Raw genomic sequence first — 19,581 nt, forward strand, 5'->3', positions numbered from 1 at the left:
GAACGAGCAGAACACTGCTTTTGAACCTGCCCCAGCATATCATCCAAACACAGATAGACTGCCACAAAGATATTTTGAAGCTTTCAACTTGATCTGCCCTTAGCTACCCCATCAAATACATGCTCTAGAAGCAGCTCGTCCCCAGGGAGCAAGGTCCTCAAAGAATGTCCAGAACAAAGGTACTTCCGTCCATCATTGACATTGGGAATTTTCTCCACTGAAAAAGGGTAAGTGTAGATATAAAATGGATGGAAGAGGGAGAAGGGAGTGAAAAGGAATATGAAAGAAGCTATTACATGACTCCAAAAGTTACCAACAAGGGGTGCCTGGGTGGCTTAGTTGGTTGAACATCTGACTCTTGATCAGCTAGGGTCTTGATCTCAGGCCCCTCGTTGGGCTCCACACTGGGCATGGAGCCTACTTTAAAAAAATTTGCTACCTATGTAACCTTGAGCCACTTCCTTAAACTTTTTAAATCCTCAGTTTTCTTATCTGTTAAATGGGGATAAGAATAGTATTTATCTTAGAGTTGTGGTAAGAACTGAATAGCATAACATACCCAAAGGATTTACCCATTGCTTAGCATTATGTGCACTAAGTGCTCAATAAACCTAGATAATATGATTATTACCATTCTTCGGCTTCTACTTTTGTCTTCCTGTATTTTTTACTTCATTCAACCAATGTATGCTAAATCCCTAGTATATACCAGGCACTGTACTGGGTACTGTGGATACGAATCTGTGCAAGTCAGACATTTCTCTGCCCTTGTAGACTTTACTGTATAGTAGAAAATACATAATATAAAACTTAACTATTAAATTAATTGTTCAATTACATCTGTCATAAGTGTTGTGAAAGAGAAGCCCAGGATGCCGAGAGAGTATAATGGGGGACCTGATGTAATCTAGGGATTTCCTTTATAAAGTAAGTTTTGAGCTAAGTTCTAGAGGATGAATAAAAATTAACCTTTCCAGGACACCTGGGTGGCTCATTCAGTGAAGCCTCTGACACTTGATCTCTCCTCAGGTCTGGAACTCAGGGTCATGAGTTCAATCCCCACGTTGGGCTTCACTCTGGGTGTGGAGACTTTAAAAAAAAAAAACAAAAACCTCTCAAAGGCAGGGGCAAAGTCTGAGGTAGAGAGAAGAATAGAAGAGCACTGTAGGGATGCCTGGGTGGCTCAGTTGGTTAAGCAGCTGCCTTCGGCTCAGGTCATGATCTCAGCATCCTGGGATCGAGTCCCACATCGGGCTCCTTGCTTGGCAGGGAGCCTGCTTCTCCCTCTGCCTCTGTCTGCCTGTGCTTGCTCTCTCTCTCTGATAAATAAATAAAATCTTAAAAAAAAAAAAAAGAAGAAGAAGAGCACTGTAAATAGAGGGAACAGCATATATGAGGGCTCAGAAGCAGGAGCTATAGAAAGCAGATAACTGATAGTTTTTGTGGCTTTATCTACCCATGACCTTATTTTACTTTGACCAAATTAACCTAGATGGCTACCCAGGCCACAGAAGATAGCAGTTCTCAGTTGTTTACTTCTTTCAGAAAGAAGAGCCAGAACGAATCAGAAGGAAGCTTTGGTTTGCCCATCCTATATCCCAAAGTCTATTTTATCAGAGGGCAAGAAGTGATCAAAGTCCATTCCAGAACCCAAAGTTTGAATCTACTCTGTGTGTTAAAATATACAGTGGGGTTTATAATTCAATTTTACGTGTAGTTCTGTGTCGCATCTCAAAGTTCATAGATGAGAAGCATATAAGTGAAAGTGTTATACTGACTATTGGAATGTCTTTCGTGTTGAGGAGAACCAAAATAATAAATGGGGCTGTGCGCCAAGCCCGCCTTGGGCTGTTCGAGTTAATGCTGCTGGCATGTTTACATTATAGACTTCATCTTTAAGGCTCTAAGATTTGGTCATAAAATCTCTTCCCAGCCGAAATTTGGCATATAAATAAGGTCTCGGCTTAAGGGTTGAATTGCTCTGTTGCTCTTTTAAAGCTGTCCTTTCACTGGATTCAACTCTGGGTGACTTTTTAACACTGCTCGACATTACCACCTGCTATTAACTCTTCATGCTTAGGGAAAGGTGCTACAAAAAGTCACCTTATCATTTCTACCTAGAACTTTAAAGTGGCAGAGAATTAGACATTTCTGTAGTGTGCCCAGAAAGAGACATTTGTATAATGGGGAAAGGTTATGCTGTGATCAGAGGAAAATTTCAACACTAAATTCCTTTTAAAAAATGTATTCCCACTCAATGCTCCATAGGATGTTAAAGCTCTGATGATAACACAACAGGTACCCAGCTCTAGAAAGAAAAAACAAACCTAGTAACCATCTGAAGAAAAATTCAGTATCGATCACAAATCTCTTCAAAAATCTCGTTTTGCTCCAGTGAATTAATTTATGAAAACCAGTATTTCTGAGGATATTTTTTCCTCTCATTTTACTGATTGAATTGGTTATTGACAGTGACTGGAGCTGCAATTTTATTGTTGCTATTTTTTAGCTTTTAATGTTGAAATAATTATGGATTCACAAGACGCCACAACAATAGCACAACACAATGTACCCATCACCCTGCCTCCCCTAGTGATGACACCTTACAGAGCTGTCATGCAGCATCAAAACGAGGCAGTGAATCAGCACAAGTCACCAGAGCACAAATCTTACTCTGATTTCACCACTGTTTGCAGGCCCTCGTTTTTGTATCTAATTTCCATGGCATTTTGTCACATGTGGGAATTTGTGACATCACCATCAGAAAGGAACTCCCCTGTGCTCCATCATTTATAGTCATGCCTCCTTCTTCCATTCCCCTTCCCTTACCCTTGGAAACCACCTCTTTGTTCTCCCTATGATTTTGCCATTACAAATGATACATAACATCAAGAATGTTACATAAATGGAACCATGAAGTATAAGACTGTGAGACTAGCTTTCTTCACTCAGTGCTATGATCTGAAATATTGTGCCTTCCTCCACCATATTCTTACATTGAAATCCTACCCCCCCAAAGATGAGGGTGTTAGGAAGTGTTCAGGAGGTGCTTAGATTTGTGAGGGTAGAGCCCTTGTGAATGGAATTCTTACTTTTATAAGAGACCCACAGAAGTCCCTGGCCCCTTCCTTCATGAGAAGACACAGGAAGAAGTTACAGGCAATCAACCAGGAAAGGGATCTTCACCAGAATGAGACCATGCTAGCAACTTGATCTTGAACTTCCCAGATTCTAACTGTGATAAGTAAGCTTCTGTTGTTTATAAGCTACTTAGTCTGTGGTATTTTGTTATAGGAGCCCAAATGGACTAAGATACTTGGCATAACGCCCTTAAAATCTAAACTGTTGTGTGTATCAATGGTTTATTCATTTTTATTGCTGACTAGTATTCCATTGGATTGAATGTACCATAATGTGTTCGACCATTCACTTGATGAAGGACATTGGGGTTGTTTACAGTTTGGGGCTACTACAGATAAAGCTTCCAAGAATATCCATGTATATGTTTTTATGTAAATATATGTTTTCATTTCTCTGAGATGATCAGTTGTATATGTTTTATTTTTTAAAGAAATTGCCATACTCCTTTCTAGATGATTGTATGATTCTACAGTTTCAGCAGCAATTATGAAAGATCCCATATCTCTGCATTCATCCCAGAATTCAGTATGATGAGTCACTTTTCATTTTAGCCATTCTGATGTAGTGGTATTTTCTCATGATTTTATTTTGCATTTCCCTAATGGCTAGTGATGTTGAATAACTTTTCATGTTCTTATTTGCCATCCATTTGTCTTTTGTGGTGAAACTTCCGTTCAAGTATTCTGTCCATTTTCTGATTGGACTGTCTCTTTTCTTTTCTTTTCTTTTAAGAAAGGAAGAGAAAGAGTGAGCATAGGCAAGCAGGGGGAAGGAGGGGCAGAGGGAGAGGGAGAGAAAGAATCTTAAACAGACTCCATGCCCGGTGTGGAGCCCAATGCAAGTCTTGATCCCGTCACCCTGAGATCATGACCCTGAGCTAAAATCAAGAGTCCAGTCCTTAAGTGACTGAACCTCTGGACTCTTTGCTTTCTTACTGCTGAATCTGGAGAGTTCTCTATATATTCTGGATATGAGTCTTTTTTTAAAGACTTTATTTGACAGAGAGAGATCACAAGAAGGCAGAGAAGCAGGCAAAGAGAGAGGGGGAAGCAGGCTCCCCGCTGAGCAGAGAGCCTCACACAGGGCTCGATCCCAGGACCGAGATCATGACCTGAGCCGAAGGCAGAAGCTTAACCCACTGAGCCACCCAAGCGCCCCTGGATATGAGTCTTTAGTTGCACATGTGATTTCCTAATATTCTCTCCCAGTCGGTGGCTTGTCTTTCCCTTCTCACAGCAGGAGCTTTTGGAAAGCAAAACTTTTCATTTGATGAAGTCCAACGTGTCCGTTTTTGTTTGTTTGTTTGTTTGTTTGTAGGTCCTGCTTTTGGTATCATGTAGGGACCAAAGTTTTCTTCAGTGGATTGAAAGGTTGCCATTAGTGATAATAAACTCTGTGTATTATGCACTTACCAGGAGTTGGGAACTGTGTTAAGCCCTTTATAAGCGTCATCTAATTTCATCTTTACCTTAGCCCTGTGAAATCCATACAATTAGCTGCATTTTGACAAATGAGGAGCCTGAATCTCAGTTAGGTCACTCACTTGCAAAAGCTCACAGAGTAAGTAGTCAAGACGGGCTTCGAACTCAGGTACGCCTGACTCCAAAGTACACTGAATAGTGGAATTAAGACAAAATATTGGGGAATGTTAATTAAGACAGGATTTCCTGAGGACTTGGAGTGGGTTACAGGAGGTGGGAAAAGACTGAACTTAACCCACCCAGCAAAAAGGTACAAAGGCAGAGCCACTGCTAGCAAGCCCCAGTAACAAAGGGCAAGTCAGCCCTGACCAGGAGTAGAAACCACCAACGCTATCCCAAGTTTGATCCGGCATTTTATCATATGAGAAGGAACACACTTGTCCTTTCCACTGACATGGTTTTGCCTCTTAGCAGATATAAGAAAAATGGTCTTGCCCAGCATGAATAAGGAGAATGGAATGCTTTCTCCTCCATCTTGAACTTGGTCTGAACTGATGACCCTAAAGGAGTTCCCGGTGGAATGTAAGAGGCTTCTCTGGAAGTTGTTTGCGTATTTTTTTTTTACTAATATAATTTTTTAATTAATATTAATTTTATTTAATCCTTACAACAATCCTGTCAGATAGCTACTGTTATCATTTCCATTTTACAGATGAGAAAACTGGCTAAAGAATATGCTCAACACCACAAATCTAGTCAATTATAGATCTGGGACTGTGCTTTGGTGAGTGTTGTTTGCGTATTTTGGTTAAAAGGTTGAGTGAGGAGTTAGGATCAGGGAGCAGGGAAGGGAGGAGGCAGCTAGAATGACTCAGATAAGGCACTGCGGCTGAACCAAGATCTCAAAGTGACTTGGCTCTCAGCCAATAAACTGTGTGGCATCTGTATGGATTTTACTGAGGTCAGGAGAAAGCTCTTACAGTACCAACTCAGAGATGTGAAATTAGCGGCCCTATGCTCAACCTCAATGATTTGAGTAGGCAGCTGGCTAGCAATGTAAGATAGCCTTGACAGAACAGTGGTTCTCAAAGTGCAGTCCCAGGACTGGCAGCATTAGCCTCCCATGGGAGCTCATTAGAAATGCAAGTTCTCAGACCCAGCCCCCAAACCTACTGGCTCCAAAATTCTGTGGTTGGCCCCAGCAATGTGTGTGTTTAAAGGTCCTCCAGGCGATTCTGATACAGGATAAAGTTCGAGAACCCCTGTAACAGAAGGAGATTTATAATGTGTAACAGAACTAGTTTCATTGCATTTAAAACATAAACCTTGGGGTGCCTGCATGGGTCAGTTAGCTAAGTGTCAGACTCTTGGTTTCAGCTCAGGTCATGATCTCAGGGTCGTGAGAGCATCGGGCTCCACACTAAGCATGGACCCTGCTTAAGATTCTCTCTCACTCCGTCTCCTTCGGTCCCTCCCCACCTGCACTCTCTCCCTCTCTAAAAACCAGACAAAACAAAATGACAACAACAAAAACTCCATAAAACTCAAAATATTAGCAGCAGAAAACACCAGATTTTCTTTCTTTTTTTTTTTTAATTTATTTGACAGAGAGAGATCACAAGTAGGCAGAGAGGCAGAGAGAGAGAGGAGAAAGCAGGCTCCCTGCGTGAGCAGAGAGCCCGATGCGGGACTCGATCCCAGGACCCTGAGATCATGACCTGAGCCGAAGACAGTGGCTTAACCCACTGAGCCACCCAGGCGCCCCCAGATTTTCTTTTTTATGTACAAGTCTGAAGGCAGTCTGTCTGGGGCTAGTGTGGCGCTACCACAAACTTACAAGAAAACTAAGCTTGGTTTTTCCGTTTTGCCACCCTCAGTACTGCTTTTTACCCTCAAGGCTGTTTCACAGTCCAAGATGACCAGTCGAACTCCTCCTCTCACACTTCACCTTCAAAGGAGCAGAAGGGAATGAGAGAAAAAAGACAAAAGGAGATCCCTCCCCAATGAGTCCTTTAAGCAGAAGTCCCATGTGACGTTTCTGTTTACGACTTAGTTACATGACCACAACTATCCGCAAAGGAGGTTGGGACATGTGGCCTTGCACTAGATTCAGGGCAGTCTTTGAACACCTTGACTGCAAGAAGGGTTCTGTCCTAAGGAAGAAGGCTCCCCAGGATCCTGTGCCACAGACCTCTAAGATGCAACTGGCACAAATCCTAGAAACTTGGAAAGCATCTTGGAATCAGCCAATTCTTTACGTTTCCACACGAATCTCTTCAAGGCAGTATTTTGGCCTTTTGATATGAAGTCTCTGGTCATAGATAATAAATATTAGGATCTTCAAATATGTCGAATGAGAGAGGTTGTTGGTAATGTCTTATCACACCACTTACCGTTCACAAGATGCCAGCCCAGGGTTCTAATAAAGTTTCAGGACAAATGTCCTTATTTTGATCCTCATAGACACAAATGGCTGGCTTCCCCTGAAGAGAAGTTCTTAAAATGGGCTTTTCTGAACTATTTTTTGTTGGGCTGGCAGAAAGAAAGGGCTACTTAAGATGGCAAAAGTCCCCGCCACAAAACCTGAGCTGGGACAGGAGAACAAAAACCCAATCAGGAATCTGAAAACCCTCCCGCCCTGGGCTCCAGTGGACCAACGGGATCCTGACAAGCAGGCGAAATACCCAAATAAGGGGAACTTGCCAAAAGACCCCTGAACTCCCCTTGAGGCCTCTTAAAAGCCCCCTTCTCCCTGCCTTGGGCGCGACTTCCGCCACTCTGCTTTCCAGAGTCGCGGAACCTCGCCTGAGGGTGCCCACCTCCTCCCTGCGCAACTTTCCTGGCTCCCCTTCTCCTGAGCCCTGAAACTTCACCGGAGAGTGTTTTTAATAAATCTTGTCTTGCACCCACTTTGCCTGGGGTTGTGTTTATCTCGCCGGAAAAACTTTACATTTTTTACCAAAGAAAATCCCAGCTCTCGCTCAGAAAAATGGACAATGACTTGACTTTATTGGTTCCCAGCCCCAAGTTCTGCACAGAACATGGCCCCTAAGCTATGCTCGCCCCAGAATGGGGTAGAAAGTGGAGGCCCAGCCAAAACAGGTGAGGGACCTCAACAAATTAGTGACCAGCAACATCTCATAAGTTCTCAAGCTGCCGATATCTTCAAACTTGCTAAAAATGCACACTGCCAAGCCCTAAGCCAAAAGATTCTAATGCTATAGAACAGAAATAGGATCCGTGAATCTGCGGGTCTATTTCAAGTACTTTAGCTGATTCAGACGGACCTTGGACAAACTCTAAATATCCAGCAAGTCCCCAAACGCACATGATAGATACTACAGCAGGCAACATACGGAACAAATTCATTCAAAAGCTGACGCTTGCATCTTCCCCATCATACAGCAAAGTTAAAACAGCTGCTTGATTTGATGAAAAAGATCAAATCAGCTGTTTGATAGCGGCGTCGAGTGACTTCAGTCAACGCCGGTGAGTTGGGAGAGTCTCCCGGCCATGAGCCCACGGTTAAAGGATGCCCACTCAGCCACAGCAAGGACAACGACGCCGGTTCCATCAGAAACGAGGCCCGCTCCAAATGCCAACAGGGCTCCTTTGGTAACCTGGGCCCTGTTGCTCTCAATCTTAGATGACACAGAAGTTTCTTTCCAGCTCTAACGCGTTCTAACTATACTTAGTGGTCTTCAGAGAAGTGCACGGGCTCTCTATCCTGGGGACTCTGCAACTCCGGAGCAACAGCAAAGAGGTCAAGTGTGGATAGCCAAAAGGAATGGTAGGGAGGAGAGGCAGGGAGAGAAGGGGAAGAAAGGGCACACTGGGCGCAAAGCTGTGAACTCTTCAAAACGGGGGCCCGCACCCCACGCGCGTGCCCACGTGCGCAAGCCCTCATTGTTCTCCAGATCAGCTGCCGTGAAGCCCTGCCTTGCTGACAGGAGTCGGGAAAGTATATGCTCTAGTCTAGCCAAGATGAGGAGGTTCGCTTCGTGTTCCAGCAGCTCGCTGCAGGGAAAGCGGCAGAGGAGGGGAAACCACCCCACCCTACGACCTCCGGCGGTGCTTACCGTAGGAGATGTGCTCCATCTACTGGTCTACTGCAGATGACAGCCGCAGAGAGATTTGAAGGCCGGAAACAGTAAAGGCACACATTTTAAAATGGATTCTGGCTCTTTAGGGTTAAAAAAAAAAAAAAGCCTGGGGCGGGGGGAGGATGCCTTTTCTTTTTCAAAAACAAGAAAGAAGGGACAAAGAAAGAAAACCACATTTTCAAAGACAAGCTACCAAGGAAAAGGAGACTTGTCGGAGAGAGATGCAGTGGGAGAAGCAGCATTTAAAAAATAGGGAAAAAAGTGGGCGCCTGGGTGGCTCAGTGGGTTAAGCCGCTGCCTTCGGCTCAGGTCATGATCTCAGGGTCCTGGGATCGAGTCCCGCATCGGGCTCTCTGCTCAGCAGGGAGCCTGCTTCCTCCTCTCTCTCTCTGCCTGCCTCTCTGCCTACTTGTAATCTCTCTCTGTCAAATAAATAAATAAATCTTTTAAAAAAAATAATAAAATACTCTTTTAAAAAAATAGGGAAAAAAGTGCCAAGATGAAAAAAAGAAGAAAAAAAAAAAACCTTGAAGAAACCAGCCATTTGGTCATCACTGTAGCACAGAGGCTTCGAGAAAATCTCTCACATTATTTGGAAATAACATGCTACGTGCCATGTTTTAGATCCTTCATTGAAATGATTCAAAGAAAATATTCTGTAGGATTCTATCCACATGGACACAATCGACTTGGGTAAGGCTCAGTCTTAACATAGAATCATTATACATTTTGTCATTGTCTAGGGGCACACAGACAATTGTGCTGACACTGGAAATTCACAGCAATTTGGAAAAGACTGGAGGGGTTGAGGCATGACCAGCCCTTCTGTGCCTCTTGTACATATCGTTGGCCTCTAATGACAACAGCTGTTGCCTCCAAGGCCTGTCACTCTTTCTAGTCATGATTCTTAGACTTCTGACGAATCTGATACCTTCGTCCACACCCTCAACGGAGCTATGTGCTTTCTGAGGTGCTGATGAATATTTGACCATCATATCTCCCTTATGGGCGTTGACAGTGCAAAGCATTCTAGGAACAATTTTTCCACTTCACGTCAACTTCCCTTATCAGTGGGTCCTATAGCCTGTCAGGGTGAGGAGAACAGAAAATAACAGCATTTACTGGGCATCTATCAGGCACCAGGCTCACTGTTTCTTTCTTTCTTTCTTTTTTTAAAGATTTTATTTATTTATTTGACACAGAGAGAGAGAGATCACAAGTAGGCAGAGTGGCAGGCAGAGAGAGAGGGGGAAGCAGGCTCCCCGCCAAGCAGAGAGCCCGATGCGGGGCTTGATCCCAGGACCCTGAGATCATGACCGGAGCCGAAGGCAGAGGCTTAACCCACTGAGCCACCCACCTGCCCCCAGGCTCACTATTTCTTAGGGTATTCATTACATCTCCATCCCAGCCCTCTGCACATGTCAAGACTAAGTCTCAGAGAAATCAATTAATTGCCCCAATGCTATTAACTCATGGCTCTGGAAAGCAAGTACAGGCTCTCCACCATAGCGGAAAAATGCACCATGTTAGGAACACCCGGGACCCTGACATAAACCAGTGTTTCTCAGTGTGGGAGCTGCATCAGAGCCTCCCGGAGTCACCTGCTTCAAACGTAGCTCCCTGGCTGTCAGCAGATTTGACTAAATTAGAACCCCAGGTGGGGCCCTGGAATCTGAACTTGAAACAAGTGCCAGGAAATGACTCTGCTTCTCATTAATTTTGGGAACCCCGTGATATCAGGAGCAAGAGCAAAAAATGCTGAGGTCCCAAGGGCATGGTTTTAGAGCTAAGAGTATAACAGAGTTCCCCCACTGCATTTAGTTCCGGCTGCTGTGGTGTGGGGCAAGAATGCTATTGTTCTCCATCTGATTAAGCTGTTTCAATTCCCTGAGCCAGTTTATTCATCTGCAAAATGGGAATCATAGTTTCCATCTCACATGGTTGGGGTGAGGATGATGCATGTGAGAAGACTTGACAAATGCTAAGTGGCTCTGTGGTAGATTGTAAAAATGGCCAAAAATCGTCCCCCAGCCCCTCTATCCACACCCTGCAATATTAATATTGCAGCCCTTCCCATCAAGATATGTCCCATTCCTTGAATCTGGGCCCTGTGATTTGGTTCTTGCCAATGGGACCCTAGCCAACATGACTCAGGAAGAGGCTTAAAAAGTCCTTGCATATTAAGGTTTGCCCTATTGCTATGCTTGGGATCCTGAGTCTCAACTAGCCTTCTGGAAAATAAGAGACCACATGAAGAAGAACCACAGTCAGCTGCCAGCCAATAGCCAGTCAACTGCTAGACATGTAACTGAGGCTATTCTGGATTCCCCCATCACCTGCTGACTTTCCAGTTCACTGGAGACCCATGAAAAGAACCAGCAAAAATCGATAGAGCCAGCCTAGATCAGAAAAGCTGCCTGGGCAGCCCACAAGATTGTGAGCTAAATGACTGATGGTGAAAGCCACCAAGTTTTGGAAAAGTGTGTTACACAGCAGAAGCTACTTGATGCGGGCTCTATGCACTGGCTACCAGTTGGATTGCTTAGTGTTTTGAGCACGGGTTTTGTGGATTGCCAAGATGCTACCTGGAAGGGCATGACACAAATGAGCAGACATTCCTATGCAAATTTTGAGTCAAGCTCTCTCATCACATGGGTACAATGCCCACCAGAAATTCTTTCCCAGTCTCTCTCTGAACCAAAGCACACTTGGGAAGGAGCAAGGCGCTGAGAGGAAAGAACCCCTCCCTGTCTCCCTCTGAGAGTCTCAAGAAAGGCAGTTCAGCAACCTCGTGCAGAAGGACACATTGCGGGGCACCTGGGTGGCTCAGTGGGTTAAGCCGCTGCCTTCGGCTCAGGTCATGATCTCAGGGTCCTGGGATCGAGTCCCGCATCGGGCTCTCTGCTCAGCAGGGAGCCTGGTTCCCTCTCTCTCTCTCTCTGGCTGCCTCTCCATCTACTTGTGATTTCTCTCTGTCAAATTAATAAATAAAATCTTTAAAAAAAAAAGGACACATTGCCTAAATCTCCTCCAAGCTGATTGTCAATAATAATCTCCTAACTTCACAAGTTCGTGCATAATCTGCCGCATGCCTTCCCACATGCATGCTTTCAACAGCCTGCTGCTGGCACCAAGATAAATGGCTTCATCAAAGGCAGCCATGGAAGCTTGCGACCTGTTGAGGCAGAAAAGCTTCTGAAGGGATCAGAAACATCCTAATGCCTAAATCAAGCATCCTCACTGCCATATGAAGCATTACTGTGTAGAATATATTAAATAAACCTGTAATGGTGAACAGGGCAGGAATTGCACTACCCAGGCTCGCCCTGGGAGTCTTTATACTATGATTAAATTCCTTTGATAGGCGTTTTCAAAGTGCGTTGTTCCTCTTGCTAAACATGTTTGGCGAAAGAAGACTAGTCATCTGTAAACATTATTAGAGAAGTCTCATTCGATAGAACAAGGTGCAAGGGTTTTCTATCAAATTCATATTTGGCAATTTGAAAAGTAAGTATAAAACCAAGAATTTTGGGGGCACCTGTGTGGCTCAATGGGCTAAGCCTCTGCCTTCAGCTCAGGTCATGATCTCAGGGTCTTGGGATCAAGCCCTGCATTAGGCTCCCTGCTCAGTGGGGAGCCTGCTTCCCCCTTTCTCTCTGCCTGCCTCTCTGCCTACTTGTAATCTTTCTCTGTCAAATAAATAAAATCTTTTTTTAAAAAACCAAGAATTTTTAAAACCCTCCTTTCCTTCACCCAAGAGATTTTTGAGATCATGCAATGAATAAATACAGTCATCTAGCATTCATTTGACATGGCGAATTACAGCTCACTCTGGGAGTAAGTGACTATTTCCAAGGCTGGTGCATTGTACTCAACTCACATACTTGAGAGGAGGAGTCAAGATGTCAGAGGAGTAGCAAATTGAGATGACATCAGGTCACAGGAGTTCAGCTAGATAGTTATCAAACCATTCTGAACACCTATAAACCCAACAGGAGATGGAAGAAAAGAAGAGCAGCAATTCTAGGAACAGAAAATTGACCACTTTCTGGAAGGTAGGATGTGCAGAGAAGCAAATCTGAAGTCATGGGAAGATAGACCCCGAGTGGAAGGGCTGGCTCCAGGCAAGCAGTGGAGCAACGGAGCACAAAATCCGAACTTTTAAAAGTCTGCTCCACTGAGGGACATCGCTCCAGAGGCTAAGCAGAGGTGGAGTCCTCATAGGGGCAGTGTGGTCTCAGGTCTCATGGGGTCACAGAAGGATGGGGGTGTCTGAGGGTGGCAGAGCTTGCAGGTAGCAGAGTGGGGAAGCCGGCCAGAGACGGAGCCGAGGAGTGAGCTCTCAACTTGGGGTTACCTTAAACCATGATCCGCAGCACAGTCAGATTACTGCTCTTTGAGCAGGGATCCCACAAGTGGCAGCTCTGGGGAGACTCCCCTTCTCTGGAGGCAGGGACCTGCTGGGTTTGGAGACTCCAAACAGGGCTGTGCGCAAGAGACAGAATTGCTCAGTCACAGGCCAGGTGAGCTTGGAGCGTGGCTGGAGACCAGGGAGATGGGAGTGATTGAGCATTTTTCTCCGAGGATGCACTAAGGAGTGGGGCCCCTGAGCTCTCAGCTCCTGTGCGCTGGTGATTGGGAGGCCGCCATTTTCATTCCCGTCCTCCAGAGCTCTTTGGAAAGTGTTCAGGGAACAAAAGCTCCTGAGAGTGAACCAGAGCAGATAATTTAGCCCGGCCCCTGGCAAGGGTGGTGCAATTCAGCCTTGGGCAAAGACACTTGAGAATCACTATAACAGGCCCCTCCCCCAGAAGATCAACAAGAACATCCAGCCAAGACCAAGCTCACTGATCAAGAACAGTGGAATACCTGAGGAGGGAAAAGCAAAGCATGGAATTCATGGCTTTTTCCCCATGATAATTTAGTCTTGCAAAGTTAATTAAGATTTTTATTTTTATTTTTTTCTTATTCTAATTTTTTAAAACTTTTCCTCTTTCCTCCTTTAATGTTTTTAACTAGTTTATCTTAACAATAGCTTTCTAAAAAAATCTTTTTAAAAAAGATTTTATTTACTTATTTGACACAGAGAGAGAGACTACAAGTAGGCAGAGAGGCAGGCAGAGAGAAAGAGGGGGAAGCAGGCTCCCCACTGAATAGAGAGCCCAATGTGGGGCTCTATCCGAGGACCCCGAGATCATGATGTGAGCTGAAAACAGAGGCTCAACCCACTAAGCCACCCAGGCACCCCTAAAAAAATCTTTTAAAATTTCATTATTATAGTCATATTTTATTCTTCATTGTATCGAACTTTATTTTTGGTATACATATAGGGTTTTTCTTCTAAAAAATTTTGGGATACAATTTCTTCCAATAGATCAAAATATACCCTAAATCTAGCACAGAGTTTTGTTCTAGTCTCCAACCTGAGCAAATTCTCTCCACTTTCTATTCCTTTCTTTTGAAAGCGGTCCTTTAAGCAAAGAGACAGCCGAAAATTAGTAGACCAGAAAGGAACAGAGAAAATAAAAAAGTAACAGTCACCTTTCAGGCAATACAATGACACTAAATTCATATCTTTCAGTATTTACTCTGAGTGTAAATGGGCTAAATGCCCCCAATCAAAAGACACGTGGTATCAGAATGGATAAAAAAACCCAAAACCCATCAATGTACTGTCTACAAGAAACTCATTTTAGACCCAAAGACACCTCCAGATTTACAGTGGGGGGTGGAAAACAATTTCTCATGCTAATGGTCATCAAAAGAAAGCTGGGGTGGCAATCCTTATATCAGATCAATTAGATTTTAAGCCAAAGACTGTAATAAGAGATGAGGAAGGACACTATATCATACTTAAAGGGTCTGTCCAAAAAGAATATCTAACAATTTTAAATACCTATACTCACATGGGAGCACCCAACTATATAAACCAATTAATAATGAAATCAAAGAAACACATTGACAATAATACAATAATAGTAGGGGATTTTAACACCCCCCTCACTGAAATGGACAGATCATCCAAGCAAAAGATCAACAAGGAAATAACGGCCTTAAATGACACACTGGACCAGATGGACATCACAGATATATTCAGAACATTCCATCCCAAAGCAACAGAGTACACATTCTTCTCTAGTGCACATGGAACATTCTCCAGAATAGATCACATCCTGGGTCACAAATCAGGTCTCAAATGGTACCAAAAGATTGGGATCATTCCTTGCATATTTTCGAACCACAATGCTCTGAAGCTAGAACTCAATCACAAGAGGAAAGCTGGAAAGAACTCAAATACATGCAGGCTAGGAAGAGCATCCTACTAAAGAATTAATGGGTCAACCAGGAAATTAAAGAAGAATTGAAAAAGTTCATGGAAACAAATTATAATGAAAACACAACGGTTCAAAATCTGTGGGACACAGCAAAGACAGTCCTGAAAGGAAAGTAAACTGTGATACAAGCCTTTTTCAAGAAACAAGAAAGGTCTTGGGGTACCTGGGTGGCTCAGTGGGTTGAGCCGCTGCCTTCGGCTCGGGTCGTGATCTTGGGGTCCTGGGATCGAGTCCCGCATCAGGCTCTCTGCTCGGTGGGGAGCCTGCTTCCCTCTCTCTCTCTGCCTGCCTCTCCATCTACTTGTGGTTTCTCTCTGTCAAATAAATACATAAAATCTTTAAAAAAAAAAAAAGGAAACAAGAAAGGTCTCAAGTACACAACCTAACCCTACACCTAAAGGAGCTTGAGAAAGAACAGCAAAGAAAGCCTAAACCCTGGAGGAGAAGGGAAATCATAAAGATCAGAGCAGAAATCAATGAAATAGAAACCAAAAGAAAGAACAGTAGAACAAATCAATGAACCTAGGAGCTGGTTCTTTGAAAGAATTAATAATATTGATAAGCCCCTGGCCAGACTTATCAAAAAGAAAAAAGAAAGGACCCAAATAAATAAAATCATGAATGGAAGAGGAGAGATCACAACCAACACCAAAGAAAAACAAACAATTATAAGAACATATTATGAGCAATGATACGCCAGCAAATTTGACAATCTGGAAGAAATGGATGCATTCCTAGACATGTATAAACTACCAAAACTGAACAAGGAAGAAATAGAAAACCCGAAGAGACCCATTAAGTAAGGAGATTGAAGCAGTCATCAAAAATCTCCCAACGACAAGAGCCCAGGGCCAGATGGCTTCCCAGGGGAATTTTACAGACCAATATCCTTGATGAACACAGATGCAAAAATTCTCACCAAAATACTAGCCAATAGGATCCAACAGTACATTAAGAGGATTATTCACCACAACCAAGTGGGATTTATTGCAGGGCTGCAAGGTTGGTTCAACATCTGCAAATCAGTCAATGTGATACAATACATTAATAAAAGAAAGAACAAGAACCATATGATCCTCTCAATCGATGCTGAAAATGCCTTTGACAAAGTACAGCATCCTTTCTTGATCAAAACTCTTCAAAGTGTAGGGATAGGGGGTACATACCTCAATATCATCAAAGCCATCTATGAAAAATCCACAGCAAATATCATTCTCAATGGAGAAAAACTGAGAGCTTTTCCACTAAGGTCAGGAAAACAGCAGGGATGTCCATTATCACCACTGCTATTCAACATAGTACTAGAAGTCCTAGCCTCAGCAATCAGACAACAAAAAGAAATTAAAGGCATCCAAATCAGCAAAGAAGAAGTTAAACTATCATTTTTTGTAGATAATATACTTTATGTGGGAAACCCATAAGACTCCACTACAAATCTGCTAGAACTTGTTCAGGAATTCAGTAAAGTATCAGGGTATAAAATCAATGCACAGAAATCACTTGCATTTCTATACACCAACAACAAGAGAGGAGAAAGAAAAATTAAGGAGTCAATCCCATTTATAATTGAGCCCCAAACGATAAGATACCTAGGAATAAACCTAACCAAAGAGGCAAAGAATCTGTACTCAGAAAACTATAGAGTACTCATGAAAGAAATTGAGGACGACACAGAGAAATGGAAAAATGTTCCGTGCTCATGGATTGGAAGAACAAATATTGTGAAAATGTCTATGCTGCCTAAAGCAATCTACATGTTTAAGGCAATCCCTATCAAAATACCATCAATTTTTTCCAAAGAAATGGAACAAATAATCCTAAAATTTATATGGAACCAGAGAAGACCTTGAATAGCCAGAGGAATGTTGAAAAAGAAAGCCAAAGTTGGTAGTATCACAATTCCAGACTTCAAGCTCTATTATAAAGCTGTTATCATCAAGACAGTATGGTACTGGCACAAAAAGAGACACATAGATCAATGGAACAGAATCGAAAGCCCAGAAATAGACACACAACTCTGTGGTCAACTAATCCTTGTCAAAGCAGGAAAGAATGTCCAATGGAAAAAAGACAGTCTCTTCAACAAATGGTGTTGGGAAAATTGGACAGCCACATGCAGAAACATGAAACTGGACCATTTCCTTACACCACACATGAAAATAGACTCCAAACAGATGAAAGACCTCAATGTGAGGCAGGAATCCGTCAAAATCCTTGAGGGGCAGCAACCTCTCCAACATCAGCCGCAGCAACTTCTTCCTAGGAACATCGCCAAAGGCAAGGGAAGTGAGGGCACAATGAACTATTGGGACTTCATCAAGATGAAATGCTTTTGCACAGCAAAGGAAACAGTCAACAAAACCAAAAAACAACAGACAGAATGGGAGAAGATATTTGCAAATGACATTATCAGATAAAGGTTAGTATCCAAAATCTACAAAGAACTTATCAAACTCAACACCCAAAAAACAAATAATCCAATCAAGAACTGGGCAGAGGACATGAACAGACATTTCTGCGAAGAAGACATCCAGATGGCCAACAGACACTTGAAAAAGTGCTTCTCATCACTCGGCATCAGGGCTATACTACCTCACAACAATCAGAATGGCTAAAATTAACAAGTCAGGAAACGACAGATGCTGACGAGGATGTGGAGAAAGGGGAACCCTCCTACACTGTTGGCGGGAATGCAAGCTGGTGCAGCCACTCTGGAAACAGCATGGAGTTTCCTCAAAAAGTTGAAAATAGAGCTACCCTATGACCCAGCAGTTGCACTACTGGGTATTTACCCTAAAGATAAAAACGTAGTGATTTGAAGGGGCACGTGCACCCGAATGTTTATAGCAGCAATGTCCACAATAGCCAGACTATGGAAAGAACCTAGATGTCCATCAACAGATGAATGGATATACACAATGGAATACTATGCAGCCATCAGAAGAAATGAAATCTTGCCACTTGCAACGATATGGATGGAACTAGAGGGTATTATGCTGAGAGAAATAAGTTAATCAGAGAAAGACAATTATCCTATGATCTCCCTGATATGAGGAATTTGAGAGGCAAAGTGGGGGGTTTAGGAGGTAGGAAAGGAAAAAATGAAACAAGATGGGATTGGGTAGGAGACAAACCATAAGAGACTCTTAATCTCACAAAACAAACTGAGGGTTGCTGTGGGGTGGGAGAGTAGGGAGAGGGTGGTTGGGTTATGGACATTGGAGAGGATATGTGCTATGGTGAGTGCTGTGAAGTATGTAAGCCTGACGATTCACAGACCTGTGCCCCTGGGGCAAATAATATATTACATGTTATTAAAAAAAATTTTTTAAGGAAAACAAGCAAACAAACAAAAAACAAATCACATACTCATTCTGCAGCCCCCTTAACAACCCCCCCCCCAACACACTTCAGTAGATGGTTACGGTGTTACAGTTGTTTGAGGATAACCACATCACTCATTTTCTTAAATCCTTCTCCAAACTGTATTGAATCTGGGGGACATCTCAAAACAGCAATGAGTATCCCAAAATAAGTCTCAGGCTCCTTCTGCTTTTTATACACAGACTTGAATGTGTTCATTTGCATTGAAGAATTTCAAATGTCTTTTTTAAAGCTTAACAGATTTTTGTGGATATAATTTGGAATTTCAAGTTTCATTCAAGAATTCAAAATTAGTTCAAATAAAGGATTGCCATTCAGTCAATTAATATGATTTCTAGAACTGGGATCTAAATGAAGTTTTTCATTTAGGTGAACTGTAGCTAGTTAACAATAGCTTTTATTTGCCCAGTAAATAAAGAAAAGTAACTGAGGTTGTACTGGAAATACTGAGGGGCTGGATGTAGTCCTTGGTTGAAAGTGATCCAGGCCAGGGGCGCCTGGGTGGCTCAGTGGTTTAAGCCTCTGTCTTCAGCTCAGGTCATGATCTCAGGGTCCTGGGATCAAGCCCCACATCGGGCTCTCCACTCAGCGGGGAGCCTGCTTCCCCCTCTCTCTCTGCCTGCCTCTCTGCCTACTTGTGATCTCTCTCTATCAAATAAATAAATAAAAATCTTAAAAAAAAAAAAAGTGATCCAGGCCAAATGGTGAAGGAAATGAATAACCAGTAGAGAAAAAAGAAAAAAGGAAACCGTCACACGAACACAACCAGAGGAGAGAGAGGTGTGCAGATAATAACTGAAGCCATGAGCATGCATGAGCTCTCCCCAGGATGTTCACAGAGTAACAACATAAGACAGCCAAGAACCGAACTCAATATTGGAAGTATGGGCTGATCAGGAGACTGAGAAGAAATGGCCAGAAAGGTAGGAGAAAAGCTGGAGTGGTGTGTATCACCAAGCATCAGGAAAGGAGTGTTTCAACACAAGGAGGATGCCAAGAGAGCAAGTAAGAACTGGGGACAAGGGACTTCATTGGGTTTGCCAACAAGAGATATTCCTGGTGATCTTGGCCAGAGCAGTTTTCATGGTGTGGCGAGGACAGAAGGGAGACTGTAGTGGATTGAAGAGGCTATTATGGTAAGTAGGAAATGAAGACAGAGAGGGTGGGCCATACTATCAGGAAAGTTAACCTTGAAAA

This window comes from Mustela nivalis (assembly GCF_964662115.1).
Source record: "Mustela nivalis genome assembly, chromosome: X".
In the NCBI taxonomy this organism is placed as follows: Eukaryota; Metazoa; Chordata; class Mammalia; order Carnivora; family Mustelidae; genus Mustela; species Mustela nivalis.